Source organism: Cryptomeria japonica, chromosome 3 (genome assembly GCF_030272615.1).
Source record: "Cryptomeria japonica chromosome 3, Sugi_1.0, whole genome shotgun sequence".
Lineage (NCBI taxonomy): Eukaryota > Viridiplantae > Streptophyta > Pinopsida > Cupressales > Cupressaceae > Cryptomeria > Cryptomeria japonica.
In genome coordinates this window covers 112,921,277-112,945,097 of record NC_081407.1, presented here as the reverse complement: position 1 = coordinate 112,945,097, position 23,821 = coordinate 112,921,277, and positions in this window count along the sequence as shown.

Genomic DNA, 23,821 nt, shown 5'->3' with positions numbered 1-23,821 from the left:
GTTGGGAATTTCTAACACCAAGTATTCTAACCCACTATAATCATCTGTGGATATGATGAAAATCATGTTCAATAGTTTTTCTCAGTGATTAGTCTTCCCCCATTATCCTTGAGATACATAAAGAATTTGTTCTGAAGGTTGGGAAGCCTCCCTAGGGAGTTTATCATTGAAGACCAAACAAAATCCTTATAAAGAGCTTTAAGAGTAGAGGCTTGGCCAAGTCAGTTATCCAAACATTTCTAATATCATAGTGCAAGGGTGGGGAAGAATCCACCCCCAATACACTCACCATACATTTCCCAAGAAAATGATCCAATTGAGAACCAATTCTCTTTGCTTCAACCTCTAGAAAAAGGAAAAAAAATAGGTACACCTTAGGGTGTGATAGAGCTATTTGAGTTGAAGGAGTATCAAGTGTGAGCTATGGTATTATTGATGACCCTTGAGATTAGAGAGTCGGCTTCATGTTTTTTTCTTGTTCAAACCAGTGGAAACAAACAGAGATTTGAAAATATCCTATTGAACATACACTTATTATTTAGACTAGATAAATTGTCTTATTACTTGCTACTATGTTTTCAAATCATCTTCAAAAGATCATCCATTGGGAAAACAATTTTTTTACAAAAACACAAGTCAAGTGTCAAAATATTTTAAAACTCAAAGTATCTTAGCGCATCACTTTGAAACAACCCTGTACCACATGTTATTCATTTAATAGAGCTTAAGAAGTAAACATTAGCGCATTCAGTGCATCCAATAGCAAGTAGTCCTAAAAAAAAATTCAAAATATCAATAGTCAAAAAATATGAGGTAGCACATAAGCGAAAAAAATTTAGCACATTTTCCAAACAACTTATCACATGAGAAGATCAGAGTAGCACATTTGACAAATATTTTAGCGCATACTCCATTTGTTTTAGCGCATCCTTAAAAAAATTGTCTCAGACAAAGAGCAGGTTATCAACTTTTTCAGAAAATTGAAACCATCTTTGGATACCATGTTAGGTCTTCTCTCAGATTCAATGGTCATAGATAGGGTTTCTTTAAACAAAATTAGAGGATACCAACTAGTGATCTAATTTTCACAACTTCAACCAATATCAACATCAAATACTTAGCTGGTTATCCAAGTTAGTCTAATCAATCTAGTTTCCAATATCAGGACAAATCATCCTTCATCAGGGAACTTCATTACATCATTTGACGCACTTAGTCATATCAATAGGGGAATATTAAACCCTCTATTCGACTTAGTAAGCTTGGGTGTGAAAACAAGGTATATTGTTCTCAAATCAACCTATTCAAAAATGAAACTTTGATCACTTGTATGACCACTCCTCGAAACTTAAAGAAGAAGAATCTTCGTCAAAAAACTAATTTAAAGAGGAAAGAGCGTAGTCAAAAGAAGAACTTAAGGAAAAGGATGTTTCTCCACATAAACCGCAAACTTTTGTTGAAACATCGCACATTCCAACACCAATTCCAAAATTATTCATGCGGTCGTGGAACTGAGTTTGACAAAAAGTCTCTAAAAACTCGTGCTTTTGAATAGAGATTTGCATTATCACAACTTCTCAATAAAGGAGGAAAGATCAACTTGGCTTATTTTCCTCAACAAATAATCACTTATTGAGCTGCAAACTAATTCTTCACATGCCTCAAAATTTAAATATCAACTAATATATTTTTCCCCTATTTATGAACTTTTTACCTATCTATTTTAATATTAAATTTATTATATTTATTTACATTTATAATTTTTTTATTTTACTTTTAAACTAAGAATGACTTATTTAAATAAAATTTATAAAATAAAACTTTTAATTAAAATATGCTTTAGTAAAAAATACACTTTAATTAAGAATAAATTTTAATAAAAATAAATGATAAAATAAATATGATAAATGTTATTTTAAAATAAATTTGAATTAATATGTAAAAAAAAAATATCATAATTGCATATTCATAAATAACTATTACTCGAATACATATTAATCATATCATTAATGAATTAAATGCATTAAAATGATTTTTTTTAGAAAATTTGAATTTTTCACTTACTCTAGCCAATAAGATAAAAGAAAAATAGGAGAAACAAATTATTTAAAAGAAAAATAAGACTTGCACTATAAGTTTTTTGTTCAAAAATTTTAATTATTTTCTCTGATTGGTTGAACTAACTAAAAAATTAAATTGAATGATGCAATAGTATCCCACCTTGATAGGAACTAATAAACAATTGAATTTAGTTCCAATATTTATTTTAAGTCACCTTACAGATTGAGGTACTACTTAATCTAATATTTAAATTAATGTTTTCCACCAAAAATAACAAAATAAGAAAGTACACATACAACCATTACACAACCATCATAGAGGAAATATTTTGGGTAAAAGAGAAAGGGAAGTGGAAGAGAGAGAGGTATTAAAATAATTATTAAAAGATCTTTTTTTGAATAGATTGATCAAGAATGACAATAATGTCATCCATAACTTTGAAACATCTTTTTCTACAATTTTTGTTGAAACATAATACTCCAATAACAATTGAAAACCCAAATCCAAAGCTCAATCCAATTCCCACCTCCCACCACACATGTTCCTCCCACTCGTGCTCACTCACATCTTCATCATAAATTTTATTTGAAGGAGAAGAAGGTGAACAATTTATGTTGATCTGAAGTCCACAAAGGTTTGCATTGTTTGAAAATGATCTCTCATCAAATGTTAACCATTGAGCTCCTTGTGGTATTCTACTTGAAAAATTATTACAAGATATGTTCAAGTAACTCAAAAATGTGAGAGATTGTAGTTCATTAGGGATATTTCCAATAAGATTGTTATCTGAAAGATCAAGTGACTCCAACTGCACAAGGTTCCCAAAAGAAGTAGGAATTTTTCCATGGAGCTGATTCATTGACAAATTGAGAATCCTTAGACCAATGAGGAATCCAATTTCTTGAGGAATATCACCTGAGAAGTTGTTGTTTGAGAGATCAAGACACCGAACCAATGCCAAAGATTTCACATATTCTAGAACTAGCCCTTTGTTGTTTATTTCAATTTTATCTAAATAAGGCATTGAGCTTGAATTTGAGAACTTGAGGACTTTTGCACTTTCTGTTTGATTTGCCATTGCTCTCAAGTTTCTTAAGCTACTTGGAATAGCTCCAGATAGATTGTTGTTTGACAAAATCAAGACTTGAAGATTTTCTAATTTTGTCAACTCTAAGGGTATTCCATCTTTGAATTTATTAGATCTCAACACCAAAATTCAAAGGCCAATTAAATTCCCTATCCAATTTGGGATTGTTCCCTGCATGTTATTATATCCCAAATCTAGAATCTTTGAAGAAGTACAATTTTGAAGTGATGATGGAATTGTACCTTGTAGCTTGTTGCCTCCTAATTTCAATGTTTGAAGACAAACCATTCTTCTAATCTCGCCTTCCAAATTATTATTTTCTAGATTCAAAACTCTGAGTGTTGTTGAGCAATTCCCAAAACTTGCAAAAATATTCCCTGTGAGACTGTTATTTGACACATCTAGAACCTCCAAGTGATTCCTTCACAAATAGAATGTGGAAAGACACCACTCATATTATTATTTGCAAGTGACAAATAATTGAGTTGACTCTAGCCATATTCATCAATGTTTTCTGAATTGATGCCATCAAATTGATTCTCAAACATGTCCAAGAATTCTACATAAGGATGCGGAACTAAAACATTCCCTTCTAACTTGTTTCTATGCAAGTCAACATATTGAGCACTCAACTTACTGAACTTTGATGACAAAAGCTTTCCTTCAAATTGATTGCATGAGAGATTGAGAGTGTTGAAAGATGTAAGGCCCCACAACCAATCGGGAACATTTCCTCTAAAAGAATTGTTGGACAAGTCGAGTCACTTTATGTTGTATTGAGTGGATAGAAAAGATGGGAAATCATTATCCATATTAAAAGAACTCAAATATAAAGATTGAAGCTGAAATTTTGGGATCCAAAAGTCTTCAACTTTCACCCTCAAGAAATTATCAGAAAGACTCAAGTAACGAATCTTTGTGAAATTTTCTAGTTGAGAGAGTAAGAATGTGCCAGTCAAAGAATTATTTGAGACATCAAGAGAGATAAAAGATAAGAGATTACCAAAAGTAGATGGCAAGCTTCCATTTAATTGGTTTGAACCAAGAAAAAGATATGAAAGCTTTGATATCCCACCTAAAGAGCTCCATGGAATGTTGCCTCTTAGTGAATTTCTGGAAAGATCCAAATCTTCAAGCCATGAGAGATTTCCAATAAAATTTGGAAGACGACCTTCAATATTGTTATCATAAAGATCTAAGGCAGTTAATGAGGACATATTTCCAATGGAATTTGGAATCACTCCTCTCACATCTGAATTTTCAATAGAAAGGCTACTGAGCTGGGAAGCATGTTGCACAATGGAAGAGAGGTTGACTTTGAGACTAGGGTTTCCATACAACACAAGGTTACTGAAGTGTGGAAGGCTTAAAATAGAAGAAGGGATGGAACTAGAGAGATTGTAATCAAAGAGGTAGAGGGAAACCAAAGATGTAAGGTTAGAAATCCAAATGGGAAATGGCTGCAGAGTGAAGTCACTACCGACAAGCTCAAGATGGGAGAGTAAGGTGAGGTTTCCAAGAGGATAGAGAGGTGTACCTGACTTCTCAGACATGGCAAGTGATGTAAGATTGGGAAGAGAAGCAACACTCTGTACCACATCTCTTGTCAGTTTCAGATCTGCTAATCCAAGGTGCTCCAACCCTCGCAAAATTCGTATCCACAAACTCGACTACCTCATCTCCAGAAAATTGAAGGAGATGTCCAAAAATGTAAAGCAAAACATGTTCCCAATCTCACTTGGTATTCAACCAGTAAGCCCACAACCTATGAAACTCAAATGCGTCAAGGTGTGAATGGATGGAAAGAGGTGTGAATGGATGGAAAGAGGAGGCTGCAGTTGGAATAAAGCAGGGAATATTTGGCTGCTTGAATTCCTCACCATAGCTGACAACTCCTGATAACCAAACTTTCTAAGATCCACATGAAACACATGGCCAGTGAGGCTGTGGTAGGTGATTCCCTTCCAAGAGTAGCAGTATAACCCCTTCCAAGAGCAGCAGCAGATGTACATCAATGAAAAGTAGGTTGCGTTTAATCACACCTCTACTTCTCTAGGGAAACCGCTCTAATTTTGAGGTAGAGGGCGTGTCATTAGCATGACATAAATATTTTGTCATTAGATGAGTGCATGAACATGTACATGAATTGTAGGCCCCTTTCTTAATCATTTACTTACCACTTCCTTCATACAATTTTGAATGGCAACCAAAGTCTTGAGAGTGTGGAAGATGGGGAGACACTCTTTGAGTGATTATTTTCAAAGTTATGTTCCTAAGTGGAAAATTTTTACCTTTAGCATAGATTAATTAATTTCATATGGTTAATATATATTATAATTTAGAATTAGAATTTAGTCTTATTTTAGAATATGAAAGGATTTGCATGCAAAAATAATAGAAGTTTCTTTTAAATCTAAATTTAATTTTCAGACTCTTATCTTAGAATATGAAATGATTTGCATGCAAAAAAAAAAAAAAAAAAAGTTTCTTTAGAATTTAGATTTAAAAACATTTTTTTTTTAAATTAGAAGTTTTTTAAAATTTAGATTTAAAAATATATATATATTTTTTACATTTAAGAAATAATAATAATAGGAAGTTGCTTTTTAATTTAAACTTGTTTCTTATATATATATATATATATATATATATATATATATATATATATATATATATATATATATATATATATATATAATGATTAAAAGTTGTTTTTTTAATTTAGTTTTTAGTCTTTAACTTATTTTTAAATTATTCGTTGTGTCAATGGGCCCTTGGTCTACTGGTGAAGTTGAATGGCTCCAAATGAGCCCACTAGGGATCAAGTCTTGCTGAGTGCAACACTCCGACATCATAAGGGATGAGGCTGGGATCGTGCCCCAAGCAAATTTGGCGGAATGGATACCCCTCAGTGCTTGGTAGAAGAGGTTCATCCTATTGGCTTGTGCCCTCGTATCGGATGGGAAAAAATACTTTGTGAAGGCCCTAGCTGGGATGGCAACTTGCGGGCTTCATGCCCTTGCTGGGTTGTCATGCTCCCAGGTCTAGACTTCCATAAAAAAAAATAAAAAATTATCCATTGTCTAGTCATAATATATAATAATAATAGTAAGTTGTTTTTCAATTTACATTTTAGTCTTTAACATATTTTTAAATAAATTATCTATTGTCTACTCATTAAAATTACATGAATAAAAAAACTTAGGTGGGTGCCATTGTAGTGTTACGCCTCTCAACATAACAATTTAATTAAAAGAAAAATGTATTAGAAACAAATAAAACGTAACCTTTGAGACAATTGAAAAATAATTTATTCTTTTAAAAAAAAGAGTTATCAAGAGAAGAGGGAGAAAATTATATGTGTGTGTGTGTGTGTGTGTGTGTGTGTACATACATACATACATGCATACATATGTATAAATGTATATGCATGTATGTATGACATATATACATACATATATACAAAGATATGTTCACCCAAATTTCCTATTGACCCTATATGCGCAATACAATCAGCCACGTGCCAATTCCAAATATTTTTTTAATTACCCACTTTAGTTGTGGTCATGTTAATATCATATTGTATAGGGGAGTAGTCATTTTTGTTTGTGTGACTAATTATTTAGTTTTGATTTTACCCCACGACCAAATTGGTTATTTATTTAGTCATTTATAGCTGTGTTGCAAAAAATGACTAGAATTTGGTCATTCTTACTTGTCGTGACTAAAATTTTTAGTCACCTAGTCATTTATTTTCCATATTACTACTAGTGAATAAAGAGTACACCCACAATACAAATTATGGTCATTGTAATGATGCATACTATCATCCTAGGCCTAGTGCTCCTCAATACAATACCATACCAAGTGGTCCAAACAATAATACTTACATTCCTCCATCACTTGAGCATATTTATGACCAATATCATCCCTAGATGCATTATATCCCTCCTCCTCCACTTGGTGGCTCAAGCATGGGAGTACCTCAAAGAGAAAAGGGACCACCTAGTAATGACTTACAACAGTAGATCAAGGAATTGTAAAAACTAGATAGCAAGTATGAAAATGACTACAAAGGACTACACAATGAATGACATATGTCCTTATCCCTTTGATGGAAGCATACCAATGCCTCCCTTTCCTCCATATTTTGTGACACGAAAGTTTGATAAATATAGAGGCAAGGGAGGTCCCAAGGCAAATATAAGAGAATTTTTCATGGCTTGCATAGAGGTAGAAAGAGAGGAATCATACTTGATGAGATTGTTTCCACAAAGTTAAGGTAGACAAGCCATGGAATGGTTTACACAAATTCCACATTGGATTAGATCATGGGGTGAATTGGCAGAAGATTTCATACAACACTTCTCATACAACATTGAGATGGATGTATCAGAGTCTACTTTATGTAATACCAAGTAGAAAAATGGGAAGACCTTTGCATCATTCTTACAATGTTGGAGAAGTTTGTCTTGTTGTTGCTCTTGTGATATCTGACAAATAAAATGGTTGAATTGTTTACCCATATCGTGAACAATGACTGGGCAGGAGCACCTCCTCAACAAGCCAATCATGGATATGATGATGAATATTAGGATCTTAGGATCATTGTGAATGTATTTTGTTTGTGATCTTTTCATGTATTCAATAAGGACCCCACCATGTAAACCATTGTCACAAATTAGGCAACTTGATAAGCCAATTTGGACAATTTGGTGTATAAGGGGTAGATTGATGTTTGTTTTGATGATTGATGGGATTTTAGGGTGTGTAGGTTATGTTTGGTTGACCCGAGTTGTGTGGTTCCCAAATTGGTGTGAATTGACAACTTTGTCAAAAAGGGCAACTTTTTAAAATGCAACTTTTGCAAGCAAAAGTGCAACTTTTCCAAGCAAAAGTGCAACTTTTCCACTTTTGGTTGTTGTAAACCTCTCAATGGCTCCAAACTCTTCAAAATTTGGTTGGAAACTATTGGGGAAGGATATAAGGCTTCTGGACATGATTCCCAAGGTTAGAGTTACTATGGATTGAAATTTGAAGGCAATAAAACACTAAAAATTGAGTTTTCCCAGAAATTATGAGTTTGCAGAGGTTGTACGTCCTTGTACGAATTGAATTTGACAAAATCACTCATGGAGAAGATGGAGGGTTGAATCACCTTTGTTTTGGTGGTGGTATGAGGATTTGATCTTTTTTGAGTAGGGAGAACCCTTCAATTTGCTGACTGTAACCCAAAATACAAGGGTTTGGCTAGGGTTTTGACCAAAAATGGCCATATCTTGCATTCCTTCCATCTAGAAGTTTCTTCCTTTGATTGAGTGCAGGATTGGTCAATGAATTCTAGGATTTTCATGGGGTTTTGCAGGGAAGGCTTGATTGTGAGGATAATGAGATAAACCTAGGTAGGCATCTCCATGTGACTACCTTAAGAAAAATTAGGATAGTCACCCTAAAATCTAGTGGCGGTAGATTCCAAGTGTGCAACCCTGGAACTAGAGATTATTTACCATCCCCCACATCCTCATGAAGTTGGTTTTGCAGTTGGGACTCTAGAGATGGGTGTTTCTTTGTAAATTTGGCCTAATCACCCTAATTAGGTCTCTGGGCTCCTAAGGGGTTCAAACCCTTAGAGTGCAGATCTTGCCAAACCATTTTGGGGATGAGTGTAACTCCTTAAAGGGTATCTAAAATGGTAAGTATTTTGCCAGGTTGTGCGTAATATTTTGGAGATAAGGGCAAAATACCCGCTCAATAGGGCTACTAGCCTAGGGGGTAGGTTTCCAAAGGAGGTATAGGGCATTGATGCCTAAGTCTAAAACCAATGCTTGGAAGAGTACTTAGATGTCATGAGTGGACCAAATCCAAGACCTCTAAGAGAAATAATCATGGTGAGGCATGTTGGAAATGTGGAAGCTAATTACTCATCTTGAGTAGGTGCCAGACTAGAGGAGTGTGAGTAGTTCAACCCTTAAGGCATGGAGTCCTTCTTGTAGGATCCTTGTTACCATTTGGAAGGGATCAAATTGAACCTTTTGGACATATCCTTAGGTGTGTGAAGGGCTCTACATCAAGTGGTATCAGAGCTTAGGAGTGTACTTTGGACCAAAGAAGAAGACAAGATGTCAGAGGAAGAGGGATCCCAAGATATCCCATCAAGGATGACCAATGCTGAGTTGGTCATCTTGGTGAAGAAGAAGATGGAAGAGAGCAAAGTAGTCAGGGATGAGAATCGAGCCTTGAGAAATGAAATGGACCAATTGAAGGGAAAAGTGGAGAGGGGTGAGAGAGACTCTGGAGGAGATGAAGAAGGGGATGAAGAGGAGATCCCTAGGCAGGAAGAACTAGAGGTTCCTATAGACTAGAGACCCCTGATGAGTCACCTCAAGTCCATGGAAAGAAGAACAATGGATGTGAAGTTGGATCTGCCAGTGTTTGCAAGCAAGATGGAGCTTGATACAATGATGGAGTGGATAGACTCCTTGGACAATTTCTTTGAGAGTGAAGACATACTAGAGCACCAAAGGGTGAAGATGGCCCACTCCAAAATGAAAGGGGCTGCACTGACTTGGTGGACTTTCATCCAAGATGAGAGGGTGAAAGAGGGAAAGAGAAAAGTGACTACTTGGAAGAAGATGATGGCTTTGGTGAAGGAAGCCTATGTTCTAGTAGACTATAATGTCCAATTGTATAAGAGAAGACATAACTTGAAGCAGAAGGAGATGGGTGTGAGTGCCTACATAGAGGAGTTCATGAAGTTGTGTGTGAAGACCAAGGTAAAGGAGAGTGAAGATGAGAAGGTGGAGAGATATCTCAATGGATTTAGATTTTCCATCCAAGAAGATTTGAACCTCCACATCTCGGAGTCTGTCCAAAAATGTTTTCAGTTAACACTTAAGGTGGGGGAGAAGCTAAAGAGGAGGCAAGAACAAAATAGAAGAGGCAAAGTGAGACATCAAAGAGGGGGAAGATGCCCTTTTAGAGGTAGAGGAAATGGTTTTGGATACCAAGGTGAGTCTAGCCAAGAAGGCACCAGAGGAGAGAGCAATTATAACCAAGGAGGAGGCTACAATCAAAGAGGGAACTTTAGGGGCAGAAGACCATCCTCTAGAGGAAGATCCCAAGGCAAAGGACCTCTTAGATGCTACAACTACAACCAAGAAGGGAACATGGCCAATAGGTGTGCAGAGAAGGATACAAGCTCCATGGGAGAAAGGAGGAGCCATTTGGTGCAAGAATCTGATTTCCAAAGTATGGCAAGTGCAAACACCTATCAAAGTGTCAATGCTCCTGATAGCTATGGCTACCCTGAAAGGGGAGAGGCTCTGATAATTTTCCAATAGTGAAAGTTTTAAGTCGCCTTCATACAATTTTCCACGGCAAACAAAGTCTTCAGTGTGTGGAAGATATAGAGTGCTAAAATGACTGTTCCCAAAGTCTTGTTTATTTTTATTTATAATATGCAAATTTTTTCCTAAGTTTAATTAATTGAAGTTTTTGATCATATTATTGTATACAATGTTTGTAATTTTTTACAAATCAATTTCAAATAGAGGAGCATCTGATATTTAGATAATAGATAAGATAAATATATATCAATTGTAGATTACTTAAAAGTTTTGGCTAACAATTTTTTTTTTTAAACGTCTAAATTTTGTTGTTGTCCCATTCATAATTATAAACTTTTTATTTAAATTGTAGATGAGAGTATTGAGGAGTATTTATAAGAAGCGCAAGTTTTTGATAAAAAAATAGCGAAAACCAGGGGGTTGACTCTGAGTACAAAGCAATCCTCAAAGAGAGCATTAGCAGCACAAACATAGCCAAATGACAAATCATCAGCCAATCCCTATCTTAACTATCAAAAACATAATCCACCTAGTACTATAGAAGATCACAAGATTGATGGCAATCTTGTCCATATAAAGTCTAAAAAACCAGATATCCACAAAGAAACTAACATTAAACCAACTAACCCTAGTAGTAAGCATATTGTGCATACGACAGTATCTAGAAAAAATAAAAAGAGTCTTAGTAAGTCACACAGGGCTAATGATGAAATTAAACATAAGCAGGATCCAGCAGATCCAACAACGAAACCTTAAACAAAAATGGAAAAAAACATCCATTAATCATATTTTCCAATCACCAAGTACTCGGAAAGCAAGGCTGGTCCAATCATCAGCAAGGAACTCAAACATATTGTTCATGGTGTCACCTCCCAAACCTTCATGTGAGCAGTTATAATTTCTAGAGATTTGAGCATGTGGAAGATTTGAAGTTATAATTTTCAGTCTTGAGTGTGTGAAAGATTTGAAATTATAATTTTCAAAGTCATTCCAATTTTTAAAGTCTTGTTAATGGTTAGTAATAATTTTTTCAGTCTTTGGAATTTGTGTAAAATTTTGATGGATTAACCAAGCCTACCTATAAGCTATTACATCGGGAAACCACATTTAATGTTTATAATCAATGAAGTGGGTAAGACAAATAAATCATTTACTCATCATCCAGATCATAGAAATTTTGAAATTTTAATGGCAATCAAGTTTTAGTGGAATTTCTAAAATCAGATTTTTTTAAGTCTTGTTGGTATGTTGAAAATATACAAATACATTATTTTCAAAGGCAATCAAAACTTGAGAGAGTGGAAGTTCATAAATCATACCTTTTCAAGTCTTATTTGTGTGTTGAAAATATGGAAAGACATTATTTTCAATGGCAATCAAGTTTCTGAGAAGGTGGAAATTCTTAAATCATACTTTTTCATTTCTTGTTTGTATGCCAAACTATGACAAGTTATTTTCAATGACAATCAAATCTTGAGAATATAAAAATTCTTAAATCACAATTTTTCCAAGTTTTTTTTATAAGTAGAAAATATGAAAACACATTAATTTCAATTTTACTTTGACAACCAAATCTTAAAAATGTAGAAATACTTTTTCAAATTATTTTGGTGATGCTATGCAGAATCTAAAACTCACTTTATAGAAAAGAAAAAAGATAAATATAGGGGAAAAGCATCTGCAGTTGAGCATGTACCAATTGTTGTGAGGGTTGTTGATACCTTTTGTTCCAAAAATTGAACAAATAAAACCTATTGTTTCAAACATAAACTATCAATTTTTGTTAGGAAATGTACCAATAGTTGTTAGGAAATGTAATAATATTGTAAAAAGTAACCAATCAGGGGATGCCATATCAGTTACACAACTATTGGGGCCTCTTTTGCATGCCTATTGGTCTCACTTTTTTTTTGGGTTGTTTTGGACACCTTGACATAAAGCATGCTGATGTGGCACCATACTTGATGATGTGGTGTTGAAAGCTTAGTTATAAGCAGGGGACTTGCCAAGTAAGCTACTTAAAAAAATTAGGAATGATTTGAAATTTCCCCGTAAGATTTTGAGAAGCGTGAAATTAGGGTGCTCAACTACTGATGCTCTTCCCCTATACCGCTAACACTCAAACACGCCTCTACTTCTTCCGAGAATGGTATTGATTTTTATGTAGAGGGCGTGACATTTGCGTGACGTAAATATACATGAATTGTAGACTACTTAATCATTTACTCACTGCTTCCGTTCGTACAATTTTGAATGGCAGCCAAAGTCTTGAAAATTTGGAATACGCAGTGAAACTCTTAAAACAATTAATTAAGTCTTGTTCGTATATAGAAAAATTATGGATAAAATTTTCTCTCTTTGGAAATTGTGAAAAATTTAGATAATCATAATTTAATTTTACACATCGTCAATTTAGTCACCCTTCCGTGTGAATTTTGTTTGGCGAAACCCCACTGGTTTTCAAAGGTTTGATAATGAAATAAGAAATGTCCTTCCGTTGTCCTACATTCGTGGAAAATTTACTACGGCTTTGGTAATCTATTCTACCATCCTCACTTTGGGCTCATTTTCCACTACTAAGTTATAGTTGGTGTGATGAAAAAAAATATATAATACTCACAATCAAATCCCCTTTTTTTTTTCACATTGATTTTTATATACCATAATGATTAAAAAAATTATTGATGATAATTTTTATTTAATTTTATATTTTTAAGGAATGTTGTAATGTAATTACATGTTGTGATAAAATAATAATAAGTCAGTTTTCAGCATGAAAAGATACTAATAAATAAACAATAAATATTGATAATGAACAATTTAGATGTTAACAATTCTTATTATAATCATGCTTTTGTGATGGGTTGTTTGAGCTTGGAGGCTCCCATTCAGTTTTCAGAAATTGACACTTGGAGAATTCCTTCCTTCTCCTTTCAGTTAGACATGGCATGGCTTCTTCATCATTTGATGGACTTGTTTCTTCTTAAGGGAAGATGTGTTTCTTGTAGACATTAGGTCATCTTTTGTTTCAAAGCACACTTCATCGACATTGGAGCTTCTTCATTATGGGGGAACATTTTGTCTCTTTTCTTCCTTCCTATGGGGGGATACTTGATTGTATATACATGATGTATGTAGTCCTTGGGGGTATTGAGTCCTTCATGCATCATGGTTTGCTTATTTGTTTTCTCTCTTTTGGAGAGGATTTTTTTCCCATGTGGTTTTCTCCTTTTCTCCGCTTTGTGAGAGATTCATTGCATTTGCATTGTACATGGGTACCTGGCATGGCCTTGTAGCCAAGACCCATATTGCACCTTTCTCTTTTTGCATAATAATCTTCTCTCTAATTTGCACTTAAGGGGGGGTGTTGGAGTAAATTATATTTGCTCACATGCTTAAGTTTACTTAGGAAAATTTATCATTCCCTAGGTGTTAGGTAAGATTTATTACAAATTACTATCTACCTACATCTAGTATTTTGTGTCGGGTGGTTTTACCTACCTTTGAACCCCATTGGTGTTTGCATCCTTGCTCTTACCTATATAAGGAGAGCTTATTGTACATTTTATTTATCTCAATCTCAATTATTCGTCTATTGGTGAATTATATTTTTCTTATGAAGGTTTATAGCTATCTGCAAGTCTTTAAGATATGTGATTGCGACACAAAATAGCTATAGAGGTAAATGAATATACCTATATAATTATCATTTATCTATATAAATTATCACCCAAAATATAGTTCCTATAGCCTACGAGACTATCCTCCCTAGCTGTAACAATAATAGGAACTCTGGAGCAATGTATGGATATCCTAAAGAAGGAAATATATTCTTGAATTTGTAATCTCTTTTGTATTATCTTCTCACCACAACTACTAAGTACTTACCACCAAAATTAATGTACCTCTCTCCCCTAATTGATCACATTAACAAGGAGTCATATTGTAAATTGGAAAAAAATTGTAAGTGTTTTCAGTTTCAAGCACACACTAATTCCTTAGATTAAAATTTTGATTCATAGGAGATGTGTAGCTTATTAAAATAATCATCACTGATCCTAGGGTGAAAGGAAAAATTATTTGTCCAAAAATGCAAATTCTCCATGTAGACCATTCATTTGAGAATAGCTTTTTCATCTCTATAGGCTTTCATGTTGTAAAATAAAAATCCAAGGTTTTTCCATTTTGACTTCAATAAACATAATCCATGTAATTTGATCCCCATGATTCAAGTATAAAGAGAATATAAAGGTTAATGATATGGGATTTCCACAATCTATAAAATAGATAGAAAGTTGTTTGTGGATTAAATTGTTTACAAGATTTCTGAATCAACATTTCATATCACACGATCCATCATCAGGATAAAGAGAGCCAAAAAAATGATTTTTTTTGGCTCTTTTATCTTTACCATGGATCATGTAGTGTGCTCCGAAACATTGATTCGAAAACCTTGTACACAACTTTCTACCTAATATTAAGGTTACCATGGATTAAAAGTATCTCATGAGATATCAATAGTCACAAAGTAGAAATCTTTTCTCTTTAAGGAAACCAATAGATATTGTAATATAGATCATATATTTGGTAATTAATATTTGATAGAATATAATTTTTTTGATAAATAGATCTTCTCACATTTAAACAAATATCAATAGAAAAAAATAGATATGCTACCTTCTTATCAAATTTCAATTTTAAAATAATTCACAATAATAGACATACCTTGCTTTTCTAGATGATACTTTCATGAAGACCAGGAGCCACTTTACTCAATATCACTATACTTCACTAACCATGTTAATGATTCCAACCATGAAGCTCTAATACAATTGTAGGATCTAAAATAAAAGACACAAAAAAAATAATAAAAAGGTATATTTGTAAGTGACACAAATGAGCATATATTAATATATTATATTCAAGTTAATTTACTATGTCAAATATAGACTTAAAAGGCCATCTTCTTTAAGCACTTGATTAATTATCAAATACTCATAGAATAACTATATAAAAATTACCCAACCACATGTAACAATTAGTTAACATTTAGCATTACTAAATATGAAACATATAAAATATTTTGAATAATAACTTCCAGTAGTCTAGACTACTCATTGAAAGATATAAATGCCTTCAAGGGTCTTCAATTATCCTATTGATATTGGCACCATTTACTCCAATTTATTTCTAACAATGTTTAGTCATTGCAATCTCTAAAAACAACTATCAATATTGTCAAGGATAGGCCCTAAGAGCTTATTAGCTAAGCTATATATGGTATAAATACGTTGCATTCAACCTAACAAAGGCGATCATCCAAAGAGTTTTTAATACAATTTATTGGGAAGATTATCAATAATCATAATCCTATTGGATTCAAATAATAAAGATTCTTTCTAATCTTGATTGAGATCCCCATACATATATAGGTACTTAGTGTTATCTAAAACTTTTCTACTTAAAAAGAAAATTGAATTCTCATTTCTCCAAACATCTAGTTTTGTGTTTCATTGTTACTCTAGGCATTTGAGTAACTAGTTATTCAATAAACTTGTTATTAATATTGTATCATTTCCATTGTATTTATGTATTTTAAGTTGTGACTAAATGCCTTATAATATTTTCACTTTTTCTAGGACAACATCATGATCATGTGCTTCCAATACTATGTTACTTTTCAAGTCAATTTATCAGCACAAGTTCTAAGAGCCTTTTCCCTTTCCCTACACCTTTTGAGAAATGATCATTTTAGACAAAAGTGTTTATAGCATGCACATAAATTGATCTTTAAATATGGAAAAAATGTACATAACCTACATTTTTTTTGGGGGGGGGGTTCATTATTTATTTATTTCTTTTAGAAAAATTCTATTTTTTCAATAATTTAAACGTTTTAATATATAATATAACATTTATTAAAAAATCAAATCACTATAACATTGTCCAATTAGCATGATGAACTCATGAAAAAGACCTATTAAAGAAAAGCAATGAACTCTTAAAGAGCATCCAAAATAGAATTGCAAATATTAATATAAATCTAATGACTTTATAAAAAATATTTTTTTAATAAAACTATAATATATTTTGTTTAATAATTAAATGTAACAAATTTCTAAATTAAAAAAATTACAATTTAATAAGAAAACACTTCCAAAATTTTAATTATTTTTCATAATTTATATTTAAAAAACTATTGATAACATAACTTGTTACATAGAGAACCAGAATCCCTATAGTCGGGTCGTGAAGACTATACATCTAGAACTGTTCAATACAAAGAATTGGATGACAAATCCAATCTCCCATAGTTTGCTAAGACCATAGGAATACTACCTATTTGTATTTGAGAACCACACTTACAATCCTATTATTCTAGTCCACTTGCAAATATTGTTTCCGTTTACCCAGTTAGACAAGAAAAGTCTTGGATCCATTTTCACAGATGAGTAAAAGAATGAACTCAGAAATAATCCACCTGCTTATATATTTTGAATAGTTCAAATATGACAATCAATCAATAGAAATTGTAAACTGAAATAAATATAGAGAGTCAAATAGTTCTATGTTTTTTTTAAAATAAATTTTAATAATTTACAAGAACTTAAATATTTGTATTGAAACTTGAACAAATGCATATAGTTAAAGAGGCTCAAGATTTTTGTTGAGCCAAGGGATGCAAATATTAAGACCATGGTGTTAAATGTAGATCTTAAGTTTATTGTGTTTACCAAAAAACTATTTGAAATTTAGTTTATTTTGTTTACCAGCAAACTATTCAAAATTTTAAAGAGCATTTTGTGGAGTTACTAGTCTCGTGATATTTTATCTTTTATGGGTAAATAATGATCTTAGATCACACATTTTATATTAGAATATTGACCAGAACTACACAATTTATTTACATTGGTTATAGGTAGTTCTAAAATGCCCAATTTATCTAATACTATTTAAAAACAAATTGAAACCCCTATTTTGAACAATTCCTTCTACCAACCTAAGTAGTGTTTATAATGTAGATAATAGAAAAACATGCATGTTAAACATATTATCTCATAAAGAAGACCATGGTAAAGTATTGCATTTCTGTCTCATCATCAGAGCTATTGAAAATGAGAGTTTTGAGCCATGAAATACCTTATGTGATGAAAAAAACATTACTATTTAAGAAAGTTCAAATGTCATGATGCCCTCCACTTCTTACAAGGCTTAATTTGTGGAAGTTCAATATGATCAAAAACCTCCACTTTCCACTGACCAGACTATTATTTTCTAGTAAAGTCCCATTCAATGGTGGCATTCTATGATCAATAACCTATGATGAGAATTATATCATCTAATCCTCCTAAAAAATGACTCTTTATTTGAGATTTGAACATCTCCCTAATTATCGCTTTGGCCTCTCTAATGCTAGCTTAAAGGTTATATACCGTGAATTCTTCACCTAACACCCTTTGAATTACATACAAAACTATCCCACTCCTTGTTTAAAAAGTATTTATCAACATCTTCTTAATTATTCTTCCCAAGAAGGCCATCTATCATTGATTTCTTTAGATATCCAAGGTTTTGCATGCCTCAATAAACAAGCCTCGTAATTTCAATAAATTTCATCACTCGATAATAATTTCTTTTGTCCTATCAAATTGGTCATTAATCCAAACATGTATATTTTCATTAACACCGCCCAAGACTTGGTCTATTCATTTTATGGAATATAAATTGACAATTTAAAAATATATATGACACTACCTATAATAATTATTTTTTATTTATTGTCAATAGACAAAAAAAAGCTTAAGATATTGGCTTTCAATTTTCTCAAAGATCTTATATCCATCTTATGCTTAATATTTTTTCATAGATTGGTCATAGCATTGATAATAAATTCTTAAGAACTAAATCAATACACAAATATACATCTTATTTATGACCTATAGGTAACACTTTTTCCAAGATGTTGTCTTTTAATTGTCTCAAGAAACTATCCATCTTATTCTTAATAGCGAAAGAAATTATACAAAACCTAAAATAGGTTATTTCAAAGTATATGCCAATATGATGAAGTATTATATTTTTAAAAATGATTTAGAGGGCCATTTGAATACTCATTTCCTCTTATATTCATCTGAATATTGATCATCTCTTTTCCTCTCTGAGTGTTGGTGCAATAACATGATCAAAAAAATAAATCATGAACATGAAATAATAAATGAATGTAGAATGTTGTAGCTTCCTAATCAATGTGTTCGAATCTACTATTGATGATGATGAATGTTCATTGAATAAATTTGAATTGTAAACTCAAAAGTATTAGACCTTATGGGTGATGAAATATTACTTTATATACATTTCACATGGTATTTTTGAGTTTAACATGAAATAAAATGGTCAAGTAGTGGTTTTAATATCCAATAATTTTTGTAGTACACGTGTAGGGTGGCATTGATGCACCAAATAGGGCCTCCTAAAGGGAGTTAAGGGTGTTAGGATTTGTAATGTTAAATGACATCCTAATTTGATTATTTTATGAGAGTTAAATTGCTTGGTTGGTAATTAAAATATAGTGTATAATAGACCCCAAATAGGCTCAAAATGATCTGGGAAAAGGAACACTAAAGTAGGGGCCCAAATGTGAAATTACAAAGGGATACAATTTATTACACTACAATATGATTTAATCCTTAATAAAATTATGAATTGAATTAGATTGAATGCATAAAAATTAAGGGGTTCCATTGGGATAAATAGATTAGAAAAAAATTTAAATTAAAAAATATTGGAAAAAAGGAAAAGAGTTCAAAAAGGAGAAATATGTACTTCATTATTTTATTTCTAACAATATTTGGTCTCAAAAAACATTCTCCTTGTAAAATTTTAAATTTGAATTCTTGGCTCAATTTGGAATGGGAAAGAGTCAAATTTTATTTGGTTTAGATAGGAAAGGGAAGGAGTGTTCTCACGGGGTTTGAATTTTTTCTAGATCCTTTACTATGCTACAATAGTTCTATGGTATTATGTATCAACAAATTTACGGTATGTTTCTCAATTTCTTTCCCTTTTCTTATGTTTCATTAAATCTAATCAACCTATGACTACATATATAACAATAACTCATTTTTATAATATTTGATGAAACAAAGAAGTAACCCTTGTTCTCTTTTCTCTTATACCTTTATCTCTCATTATTTCATCATCTCCCTTCCTTCCTATTAGGAATTCCTAAGATTATAATCTTATTGAGAAGATCCATGCTACTCAAGCCTAGATCTCACTTTGGGTGTTGATCCAAATTTATACATCTTATCATGGTGTTTTGTATAAAAAATGAAGGTAGGATTAAGGCCAAGATCCACTTTCACACAAACATTGGATTACAAAGCCACAAAGATGTGATTGAATTTGACTAACTCTTTTCAAAGAGAGTCAAATGGTACCTTAAGGATTCTATTCCTTTGTTGCTTGGAAAAGTGTATGGGTTTGAAATGATGCCAAACTAATATCTAGATATGATGTAAATGGAAACCTAAAAGATAGTAACAAACTAATGCACAGATACAAACTTCATAACAGACACAGAAAGGAACACAAAATATAGAGGGGCACTTGTGACTAAAATCTGACGTCAAATTCACTAGACCATGTGACCGAGAGTGTTTTGGACTTCTATCTTTTGCACACAAACTCAACCGAGACCTCAAACCCTATAATTTTCTCTTCTAAAATATGATGCAGACTTGTGAGGACCAGGACACCCAAATCATATTGGTCCTAGACCATGGAACTCAAGTGTCCTATTGCAGGGTTTCTCTATCTTAATTTTGGGTACTTCTCTAAATCTATCTCTTGATGGCATTCATTTCTTCTTGTCTTGGCTAGAAACCTATAGCTACACCTACAAAAAAAAAGAGGATAGGGTAGTTTCTACATAGGGGTTTTCCTTAGTAGTCAACCCCCTATTTTGGTAATTTCCATCTCCACAAACAGCTTATATTTAAATTGGAATAGTGTATCTTCTCTTGAACCTTAAGTGCGTCTAAGATCGCTATGAGCTAAAGTGCATAAATGCAAACTAGAGTCTACTCAAATGTGTTAGAGAAAATATTAAAAGATATGATTTGAATGTAATGACACATGAATCACATAACTAAAATGATGAAATGTAGATATGAAGCTTAATGGAAGAAATATGAAAACAACATGAAATCATACCAAATCCCTTACGAAGAGGTACAAGGCAATCATGAGTCGGTAATTCCCTATTATCCTTTAATATCTCTTGAAGCTTCCATGGTTCATGAATATTCTTTTATTAAGGTTCAAATAGGTTTTGAAGGGACCTAAAACCATTTTTACATTAAGCTACCATATAGATAAAAACTAATAAATTGATAGAAAAGCATCAACAAAAAGTTTGGCTAAAACATACAAAACAACAACAAAAAATAGAAAAGCTTATTTTAAGTTCTTGAGAGCCTTCGCTGCCTTGGCTTCTAGTTGGTCCATACTGAAGGCAATTTTCTTTAGGTCTTGGATGCCTTGAGAGGATTGTTCTGTAGTTCTTTTCAAATTTTCTCGTGTATGCTTGCATAAGAATTTATCATCCTCATGCCCCTTCATCTTGTCCAACACATCAACATCCACCACAACCCCTTTTCTATTGAGATTTTTCTAATTTCCCAACAATAGTATTGACATTATCAACTAAAATATTTACCACTCTATGGCTAAAAGTAACAAGGGAGATGATGTTGTCACTTATATTTTTAGACTTATTCTCTGAGTATTGAATTCTCCCTTCATAATTGTTTCTCAAAAAATCCACATTTTTCATGATATTTCATAGAGATTCAATAATAGACTTCCCCACTCCAGTGTTCCTCACCGCTTCTTTCTTGTTTTCTATTGATTTATCAAAGATTGAGATTTATGTCCTCTATTTTATGAAAAATCAATTTATTCATTCTAAAATTATCAACCATTGCATTACAGGATATAGCCAACACATTGTTAGGGTTTTCCTAATCAAGGTTAAGGGAAGGAGAATCAACATTGAAATCCCTCAAGAAGGAGGGAACCCCTTCTCCATTGTTTGTAGGTGAAAACTATTCAGAAAGATTATGAACAAAGAGGTCAGTCACTGATTTATTCTAAAAAACAAGGGATTTATTCCTCACAAGCTTGGACACATTAGCCCCTTCTTTTTCACCTGAAACTTCAGCTTAAACACATCTTCCTCAGTTTAAAAATCATCTTCTTCAATAAAATGACTCCCAAAATCCTCTTCCTTAGAGGTAGACTCCTCATTAGATGGAACAAGGGAAATTTTGGAGGGAGATGGGGGCAATTTACAATGTTCTTAAATCAATAGCAACAAACCCTTGAGGAGAACTGAATTTTTCATAGGGGCTTTCCTATGGTCCTTGATACTAGAATTAATTGAAGATAGAAAATAGAAAGGAAAGAAAATTATCAATTTATGCCTAAAATGATTAAGCAACACAAAGTGATGACCAAAAACCCTAGTGTATCGACAATCAATAGAAAAGTATCTCATGAGTACTTTTAGCACAACCCATCATAGAGACTTAGTTTGGTCGATGTTGTAGCCACTCTTGGATGCTTGAAGTATGTTCCTCCTCTCCTTCTCCTCTTAGGGGAATTTATTGATAGTCACCTCTGAAAATTTCCTATCCCTAAACACCTTGGCCCCTTCAGTCATAATCAGGTAACTACCACTATGAAATGCTCATTAACGTCAAAATTTCTCCCAAAGATAAATTTTCCCATCTTTCCAGCCCTTGGAAAACTTAGTTTTGATCTTGGGGTCAAAACCATGAAGCTTCTCAAGGAAGGGGGTAACACCTCCCCATTTAAAAATTCTCCAAATAGTAGCATGGTTCCTCCTTATAGTTAATGGGTTCAATTCTTTTTCCATCTCCACCCATCCTCAAACAATTTGTCAAATTTTCAGTTGAGGAGAGAAGAACCAAAACAAAGGCAAAAAAAACTAAAAGCCAAAGTCACCAAAAAAGTGTAGGAAGGGCAACAAAAATCAAGTCTATAAAATCTCCTTACAACCACCCCAATCCACATAATAATGAAAATTAATGCCAAAACTGACAACCACATCATTAAACAATAGGAAATTGGACACTCCACACATAAGTACTATCACACCTCATCAAGGAGTTAGAGTCCTTTGGCACATTATCTTCAAAGTGCCAACTCATCTTATTATTCACATGAACCCCCTCATTAGAAAAAAAAATTGCCACTCTATTGGCTACTCGGAAGGCATGAGAAATATGAACTTTTTAAAAAAGAGTTTAAAATGTCCAAGGATTTATTAAACCACTTTTTAATGGTCCATGATGTTTTTTGAATTCCTTACGACATTGTATTATATTCTTTGAATCTTCTTCTAACCACACCATCTTGCCATTAAGAAGTTTAGCCATTCTTAAACCATGGTATGCAGCAACATCTTCAGCAAGGTGGTTTGTTTGACATCCCAAGGGGAGTGCCACCATCCATGGTTGATGAATGTTGATGAATAATTTGTAGATCTAAAATTATCCTAAAAGAAACACCTTCACTTCATAAGGGTATCTCCAATTTGCACCTTCAATTGATAATACTAGATCTAAATATCACAAACAAGGAAAGAGTTACTTATATATGAGATTCTAGGTTTAATTTGATGAACATATATTTATTATGTTTTCCCACAGAGATTTTTTTTTTGTATTAAGTATCATAGAACAATTGCAAACTTATTACAAATACTAGCTCCTTTCGAGCACAAATACAAGCTCCTTTCGAGCACCAAACTAGAAACAACAATTGGAAGACCAAGGGTCACAACTTAGAAATCCACTTTAAAGAATGTGACAAATACAACCAATGGAAGACAGAGTCACAACTTAGAATTCCACAAAGATGTCCCTCTTGGGAGTTGAACTTGGGTCTCCACATTGAGAACTCAATGCTTTAACCAACTAAGATCAACCTCCTGGACCACAAAGATATATTTGAATATGATAGGACTGCTTTATTATTGTCTTGAAATTCAAGGAAAAAAACATCAGACTAGGTGGCCATGGGCATCCCGATCCTGACAAGTTTAACAATTTTTTTTAGGAATGTGATATAATAGGTTTCTAATGTAGGAATTAAGTTTGTGTGATAATATAAAAATGTTTAGGTTATGGAAACAAGTATTGAGATTTAAAATAGGATAGGATCTATTATAAATCAGAACAATTAAAAGATAAAGGGTGCACCTAAAATTAAGGGCCCAAATGAGAGTGTGATGAGGTTA